Genomic DNA, 8,889 nt, shown 5'->3' on the forward strand with positions numbered 1-8,889 from the left:
TTAAGAGACATTTTGGTTCACCCAAAGGACTCTGAATTGGCTAAGCATTTAACAATAAGGATGACTTTAAACGTTTTTTTCCATCTCAGTATATAAAATCAGTTAACATCATGTCATCAAATTGTCATTCCCAATTCACATGTTTCACAGTAAAATTTTATCTGCACAATTCTGGTTTCGATCCTTACGCAGCATTGTACTGAGTTCTACTGCTCAGCGTCCTGAGGTCTTCATCTGAGATCACAGTAGGTATATGGAAGCATATTCCACCCATGAGGGCCCAGAAGCCTCCTGGAACAGGAAGTCCTCCACCCTCTTCCCCATGCCTAGTCAACTCGGCCTTCAACTCGATGCACTTTCAGACCTACGCTTACATTAGCTCTAAGGAGGGAAGGCCAGGATCCCCACATGAAAGTGTGTAGAGCCTTCCATGTGCCCGCCCTCAGCCTTGAGCTTTGTATTTGCTACCTCACTCCAGCCAGTCAGCAACACCAAGAGGGAAGAAATCTCCATTTAAAAAAAATGTTAAATTCCAGTAAAGTTAACATACAGCGCTATATTTGTTCCAGGTGTACGGTATAGTGATCCAACACTTCCATACATCACCTGGTGCTCCTATGACAAGTGCCCTCCTTAATCCCCATCACCTGTTTCCCCCATCCCCCACCCACCTCCCCTCTGGTAACCCTCACTTTGCTCTCTGTAGTTATGAATCTGTTTTTTGGTTTGTATCTCTCTCTCTTTCTTACCCCTTTGCTTGTTTTTTTGTTTCTTAAATTCCACATGAGTGAAATCATATGGTATTCATCTTTCTCTGATTTCACTTAGTATTAGATTGTCTAGCTCCATCCACATCGTTGCAAATGGCAAGATTTCATCCCTTCTGATGGCTGCGTAATATTCCATTGTATATGTACACTGCATCTTCTTTATCCGTTCTTCTATCAGTGGATGCTTGGGCTGCTTCCATACTTTGGCTGTTATAAACAAAGCTGCTATAAGACATGGAGGTGCATGTATCCCTTTGAGTCACTATTTTTGTGTTTTGGGGGTAAAAACCCTAGTAGTGTGATTACTGAATCATCGGGTAGTTCTATTTTTAACTTTTTGAGGACCCACCATAGCTTTACACAGTCGCACCAGTTTGCATTCCCAGCAGTGCACGAGGGTTCCCTCTGCTCCACATCCTTGCCAACATTTACTATCAAAGAAATATCCATCTTACACACTTGGAAATTGAGCCCAGAGAAGGCACTGGGCTCCTTAGCTGTGTCCGTCAGCCTGTCTAATCCCAAGCCTTTCGTCTACACTAATACTTCCTGCGCGAACTAGGACCACCCGTGGTCACACGGCAGAAAGCAGAGCCTTGAGGAAATGACCGCTGACCGATACATGTTGTCCAGGCCATGGGCAGGAGGGAAATAAGACAGTTATGGATACGTGGGGGTGGAAGTCAGAAGTTACCACACTATCGTGGGAGGCGGGGCCCTGCCAGAAGCTGGGGAAATAAAAATGTTTCAAACTTCCCATTTCCACCTGAAGGCGACCGAGCTGGAGCTTGTTTTATAGTAGAAATGAGGCGGCCCAACCGGTCGGCAGGACAAAACGCTTCTATTGAACAGCCCAGTAAGTACCATTCTCGTGAAACAACCTTTTTCTAAATCTAGGGTCTTTTCTTTCGTGCGCTTTTCTTTCATGTGCATGTTTGGGTGGGACTATGTTGGCCACAAGTCTCCATCTTTTATGTTTCCTCTCCATGTTGCTTAGTGTCTCTTTTCCTCTTGCTCTATCAAGGGAGCAAGCAAAGTGCCCCTTTTTATCCAGAGTCAAACACTCTTATACAGATCGATGGTTCTGTCAGGTAGGAGAGCACAGAGCTGGTTATAGCAAACCTGGGCAGCACATAGTAATTCCAGATGCTGAGGTGACCTCTCTGCCCAGCTTCCATTCCCCACAAGGCACTGCGCTCTGATGGTCAGAGGGAGGCAGGGCAGGGGCCTGCCAAGGGTTTTTACTGCTCTCCGCATATCCTTTCTCTACATGCCGATTCGGCATGATCTAGACAAGCATCACTTGTTTGTAAGGATTGAGAGCAACTGAGAGTAGTCAAGTAAAGGCGGGTTCACCGGAAGGACCTGAGCGTATGCCCTGGAGTTCATTTGCAGGAAGTGTGTCTGGACCTCCTGGAAGCTCTTTCTGGCTTGCACTGTCTCCCTGATTGAGGTTCCAACTGCTCCTGCTATTTCCTAGGACTGTTGCAGCAAGGCTCACCTCATGAGATGACTACAGGGTTGTAACATCCACACAACTGCTCTATTTTATTTTAAAAAGTGGCATTCCTTTTAGCCAACGTGTTGCGAGTTGTAACAACAGGTGCTGCAAAACGCTTGCAATAAAAGTCTTGTTAATTCACAGTCATTTAAAAACATTAAATGAATTGCATTTAGTTTTCATGCATGTGCAGGATCGGAGGCTGTCATATCAAGATTGGACGGTCAAGTAGATAATGATAGGGTGCCAAGATTCCAAAAACGTTGGGAGTCATGGTTGGGGGGTGGTCAAAGAATTTATTTCCCCCACAAGGCATGTGGCTTCGAGCCAGCGTACCTCCTGGTTTGTTCCCCTCCGTGCCCTTCTCTGCTTCCCACCCCCTTCTTGTAGTCAGTTTCATCAGGGGGATGTGGAGTGTAAGGTATCTCTGTGAGTCCTTTAAGATAGAAATAGTTGTGACTTCCAAGAGACATGGAGACTGGTCCAGGTTGGGTGTGCTCTTCTGGTTATTAACCTTTGAATGTTTGAAAGTCTTTATTTTTGTATCAAATATTTGACCGGAGGTCCGAGTCCAGAAGGTCAGAGTCAGATGGTGAACCGGTGGGTTGTAAAGAGCTGCATAAAGGTCACTGAATCGAAACTGATCTAGAGCGAGGGACCAAGATTAAGGAATAGAAAGGCAAATTTAGATTCATTTAAAGAAATAATATAAATATTCAGGAGGATAAAGAATGGAAAGAACTTGCAGTGGTCTTTGTTCTCAGGTAAGGGACAGGTTGGTCACCTCTATTGCTATGGCTGTGACCCTACTGTACTAGTCCCAGTACTGTAACCTCCAGAAGATGGGACTTGATGAGTCATGCACACTTGCAGAGTGTTTGGTCAGGGCAACACCGGAAGTACTAGAATGGTCAACGCTGTCAGCACTAAAAGATCAAGAGATGCTATTGGTCAGATTAGATTAAAAAAGGACATTCAGAGACACAGAAATATGGAAGCAATTTTCTGCCATCCTAGGAGAGGATATGCAATAGATGACAACAAGTATTTGGGTGACTCCCTCCATCTAGGCTTGGAGGAAGTTCACGGCCCCTGGCAGATGGGTGGGAGAAATTTCATTAGTCTTCCATGTTCCTCCAGGGCCACATGTTCAGAACCTTTTAGTTTTAAGGCAAGAGTGGGACCAATATTCCCAGTCCATTTATGAATGACCTCAGAGAATGAGGGAGGGGAGAGGAAGACACCACTTTTAATCCACCTTGGAGAAGTCCCTAAAGCCTCATTAGTATCTCAACTGTTTGGTCTAATTGAAGGGTGTAAATACAGTGTTCTTTTTTAACCTAAACTTGATAGATTGATTGATGAATTAATTGATCAGTAGGCATTGGGGACTTAAACATGAAAATTATATGATGAAAACCCTTAAGGAGCTCAGAGTTTAAATGGGGAATATAAACATTTATGATATTGTATGATAAGGACAATAAAGCAAATAAAGATGTAAGTAATCTTCTGGGCTTTGCATTGGACAAAATGTCCCTGGGAGGTCCTTTACCTGCAAGCCAGTATGGGCCCAGCTCCAGCTCCAGCTATTCTAAATGAGTCCAAAGATAACATATTAACTCATATTTGGAGCCATGCCCGCTGTCTGAAATTTCCCAGTGGCTCCCAAGTTATTGGTCTGGTCCCTACAGGCCCATTAATTATTACCCATCCCACATTGCTACTTCTGGAGCAGACACCAGACAGGTAGTATCAGAAACAGTACCGCATGGTTTTGTCCCAAACGACCTTTGAAATAAGCCTGCTTCCACTCTGGCTCTTTCTGGGGAACCAGCACCTTTGCTTCCTGATTTCTATCACACGCGTCCCAAGGCCAGCTGGTAGAAGAGCTCAAAGGGCAAGAGACTGGTCGTGAAAGGACCTGAGGCTCAAGGAATGAGCAGTAAACACTCATTATCATTATCATGGATAATTTAGCACGACATGAAATTAGATGGCCCCAGTGGCGTCACATTGGATTAAGACTGCCTCTTGCTCTTAGCGGTTCCTTCTGTGGTAGTCTTTTTTTTTTTTCTTTTTTTTTGCTGCACAAGAAAGTATAAAAAGCATTCTGTTAGGAAGATGAAAAAAAAATGCTGGTTTTAGACAAAGCTAGTGAGGGTTCAAAGATCACCTATCTATTAGCCAAACTGAGTTTCAGTGGCTTAAAAATAAAATAAGAAAAATAAACGCAGTCTTTCCTTCTCATTCTACTTAAAGGCAAATTTTCCAAGCCTTTCTTCTCCACCTGAAAACAGGAATTGAGAAACAGTAAAAAGAGGTACTAGATAAGGGATGCCTGGTTGGCTCGGTCGGTTAAGCGTCTGCCTTCAGCTCAGGTCATGAATCCCAGGGTCCTGTGATCAAGTCCCCCATCGGGCTCCCTTCTCAGTGGGGAGTCTGCTTCTCCCTCTCCCTCTGCTGCTCCCCTCCGCTTGTGCTCTCTCTGCAAATAAATAAATAAAATCTTAAAAAAAAAAAGAGATACTAGATAAGACTAGAGTTTCAGCATCCTAAAGATGAATACCGTTCTTAGAAGTAAATGCTTGGTTCCAGAAGCTCTCTGAATACCACGTAGCCCTGAAGAAACTACAATTGCTGGCTCAGACCTTGACAAAATAACATATATTAGATGCTTTTCATTGTCAGGCACACTTGCCTGACAAAGAAACACACATACTATTTATATACACACACATACTATATACACTATATATACTATATATATGTGTGTGTGTATGTATATATATATGTGTATATATATATACACACTAACTTCTTTATTCTCTTAGGGCATAAAGGNCTATATACACTATATATACTATATATATGTGTGTGTGTATGTATATATATATGTGTATATATATATACACACACTAATTTCTTTATTCTCTTAGGTCATAAAGANTATGTGTATATATATATACACACTAACTTCTTTATTCTCTTAGGGCATAAAGGATTAGCAGACCTTTCAGGTTCCAGTATGTTCTAAGACAAGTTAACCCAGAAACTGTCATGGAAAAGTAGATTCAGCAAAAAGGGACCAGCCAATATGTTCCGTGGAAGTCCCCGTGGCTTAGTGGCAGGGATTGGACATTGTGCCCTTAGGGGGAAAACGATGAGGTCAGAGCAGACTGGGAGAGGTCGGGGCTGGCACTTCTGCAGCAGGCCTGGCTTCAAAGATGATCTGATGGGAAGCCGGGCAGACAGTTCGACTGAGGCATTCAACCATAGGGGCCGGCCTGAGAGGCACGGTTTGGACTGAGAATGTGGGTGCACCAGATCAAAGCAAGAGGCCTGCGGAAGGGGTGCAGGGCCCTGGAGAGAAATCTCAGCCCCTGGGATAAAGTGGCAGTTGCTTTCTATAGAGTGCTGGCGTNCTGATGGGAAGCCGGGCAGACAGTTCGACTGGAGGCATTCAACCATAGGGGCCGGCCTGAGAGGCACGGTTTGGACTGAGAATGTGGGTGCACCAGATCAAAGCAAGAGGCCTGCGGAAGGGGTGCAGGGCCCTGGAGAGAAATCTCAGCCCCTGGGATAAAGTGGCAGTTGCTTTCTATAGAGTGCTGGCGTGGGGGGTACTCTCTGGAAACCCTGAGAAGGGTCTCCAGTGCTATTTGGGCGTACCCTCCCACAGTTTAGCGACCGAGGCAAAGGAAGGGACAAAGTACAGGAATCAACATAGCAGGGAGAAGCTGTGCCAGATTTCATGCCAACACCAAAAAGTAGTTACAAAAAGTAGAGGATTTTTATCCCCTCCTCTGAGCCCTAGAAGGGCCATACTGGGCTGGGATTCAGTCTTCTTTCCTATCAGGTCTAGGATTCTAATTGTTCGTGATACTGACTCTCGGCATGAGGATGATTATGATTACTCAGGGTTTTGGTTGTTTAAATCCTACTTGGCTTGTACCAATAGGCACTAATGCCAAGCTTTTACTGCTGAATCCGTAAGCTTGTCAGAGAAATGGCGATGCCAAGAGATGTGCTGCAAGTTACTACTTGTAACCCATGCATAATCCATTCTTGCTTGCTGTCTTGTGGTATTAGGGGTTCCTAATCCCCTACATCTAAATAAAGGGTGGGCGAACTTTCTCTGTTAAGGGCCAGATGGTACATACTTTAGGCTTTGCTGGCAACGTTCTGGTCCGCCATTGTGGTGGGAATCCATGAGACAGTAAGACAAGCAGGTATAGCTGTATTCCAATAAAACTTTGTGCACAAAACAGGCAGCAGTCAGATTTGGCATGTGGGCCACGGTTGCTGATCCATGAAAGAAAGAAACAGACAAACAGATAAATACATTTTATACCCTCCTTAAGCAATGTTTTATTCTAATTGTCTTTTCCTAAAGGACAGGGGGAAGCAGGTACCGTTTCTCCTGCATGGAACTGTAAGTCACTGTCATTTACATTCTCTCTTACATTTGTAACTTTGGAAGGGAATGGCCTTAAATCAAACTTCTTGCCTGCTTTTAAGATACAGAAAGGGCAGGAATGTGTTATTCCCGGTTTTTTAATTTTAAAGAAGGGGCTCCCATTTGCTATTTCTTCCTCCCATCTACTGAATATCCTGCACACACGGACAGCCTCTGGTAAGAGTTGAGTAGCGTCCCCTAGGTGACCTCTACTCTTTCTTTCTCCCATTTCACTGGCAACAGTGACCATCTAAACAGCCTTTGTAATTTTACTTTCTTGGGAGTGGCTTATCCAAGTAAAGAGTTAATGGAGTTAAGGATGAGGCAAATGCGATTTCTCGCATTACAGAAAAATAACACACAGAGAACTTGGGTGAAAAACTACTAGAGGAGAGTTATTCTGGCCAAAATCAAGTCTGAAGGTTAAACATGTTTGCCCTCCTTATCTAAGGACTGAAAATGCTCAGAGCGCAGGGTAGCACTTGATTAATGCTGGATTCTCTTCAGCAGTTAGCAAATTCACCACCTGTTATCAATGGGATTGTGTCTTCCCAAAAGATCCAGTGAAAGTCTGACCCCCGGGACCTGCAAATGTCCCCTTTTTTGGAAATAAGGTCTTTGCAGATGTAATCAAGTTGAGTTGAAGTCATTAGGGTGGATTGTAACCCAGGATGACTGGTGTTTTTGTAAGGAGAAATCTGGACACAGACACACACAGAGGAGAATGCCACGGGAAGGCAGAGAGGCACACGGAGAAGACGGCCAGTGACAACAGAAGTGAGACTGCACTGAGGTAACCACAAGCCAAGAAATACCAGGGAGGACCGGTAACTTCCAGAAGCTAGGAGAGAAGCATGGAACAGGCTCTCTGTCAGAGGCCTCCAGAAGGAACCAACCTTGCTTGGACTTCTAACCTTCAGAACTGTTGAGAGCATACACTTCTATTGTTTTCAGCTGCTCAGTTTGTGGTCATTTGTAACTGCAGTCCTAGAAAACGAATATGCCAACTTGGGCCGACGTCAAACAACTCAAATAAATTCTGTAGTGCACTCCCCTCTGCTCATGTCTGGTAAATGTCCTCCTCACTGTCTAGATACCTCGGTGGCGGAGTAAGCTTAGTACCTGTGTCATCAAAGGCAGAGGCTACATTCTGACTTCATTTTGATATATCTTGCAGATAACCTGGGACTTTCAAAGTCCACTGGAAGTGATCGTTGTAATACTTTCCCTCTTTTCGTGATGTGAATTCAGAGCCAGGCCAAAGGCAGTTTGGCAAACTGTCAGCAACTGATAGTATGACTGAAAAAGCTGATATGTCAGCTATTGTTCTCCTGTATTAGCTTCTTCGGGTCCTATGAATTCAGGAAGCATAACAAAGCGCTGTATTGTCCAAACTCTTCTGAATATATGGCTAGTGATCACATAGCTCCTTTTGTCTTAGGCTGTGCCTGTCGAAGAGGATTTCTCTGGTGTCTTTGTTTCTCTTTAGAGCTTTTCCCTCTAATTTGATCTGTACTTGAGACATGGTTATAAAGAACGCCACGTACCTGGTAGAGCAGAATCGCACGTAAGTATGGCTAAAGTCGTTCTGCGATGCAGGAAGGAAATTTCCCACACAGAAGAGGTCTGAGAGCTAACATTTCTTGAGTGAGTCCCATGCGCCGAACACCTCTGCTTGACAGCAGATAACGTTTTTATTCTTTTAAGGACCGTAAGGGGTAGCTGCTATTGCTCTCCTCCCTTTACAGCTAAGGAACCAATTTATGGCAATGGGGAGTACCACTCACCTGAGGTCACAGTGCTGGTGAGGGCCAGGGCTAAGACTATGAACCCAGGTGGTCTGGTTGCAAAGTTTTTTCTTTAACCATTACTGTTTCTTTCCTACCTGGGAAATACTCCCACCCTGGATCTGAACGTTGTCGTGTTTTCCTCACTGAAAATCAGTGTTGTTATGTCCTTTTCAGCTACTGCAAATTTGAATCTATGTCCTTGCCCAAGGTTGCAGGATCATCTTTGCAGGAAGGGACTGAATGAGAGCCTCTGAAATTCAGCTCTAGGGCATTCGTGATTGGACAATGTTACAGATGTCTCTTGACCTCGAATGATCTAGGCCACATGGGCACCATTTTTAAGTAGTCTTATTTTCTCCAACTAGGCCC

The 8,889-nt window shown here is 44.3% G+C and overlaps 1 long non-coding RNA gene across 1 annotated transcript; it reads left to right on the forward strand.

Moving 5' to 3' along the window:
• Nucleotides 1–1,533: 1,533 nt before the first annotated feature.
• Nucleotides 1,534–8,409, forward strand: LOC105239214. Its single transcript, XR_858009.3, has 3 exons — nt 1,534–1,626; nt 6,668–6,706; nt 7,422–8,409. It is a non-coding gene; the product is annotated as an uncharacterized LOC105239214 (long non-coding RNA).
• The last annotated feature ends 480 nt before the right edge of the window (nt 8,410–8,889 follow it).

This window comes from Ailuropoda melanoleuca, chromosome 19 (assembly GCF_002007445.2).
Source record: "Ailuropoda melanoleuca isolate Jingjing chromosome 19, ASM200744v2, whole genome shotgun sequence".
Lineage (NCBI taxonomy): Eukaryota > Metazoa > Chordata > Mammalia > Carnivora > Ursidae > Ailuropoda > Ailuropoda melanoleuca.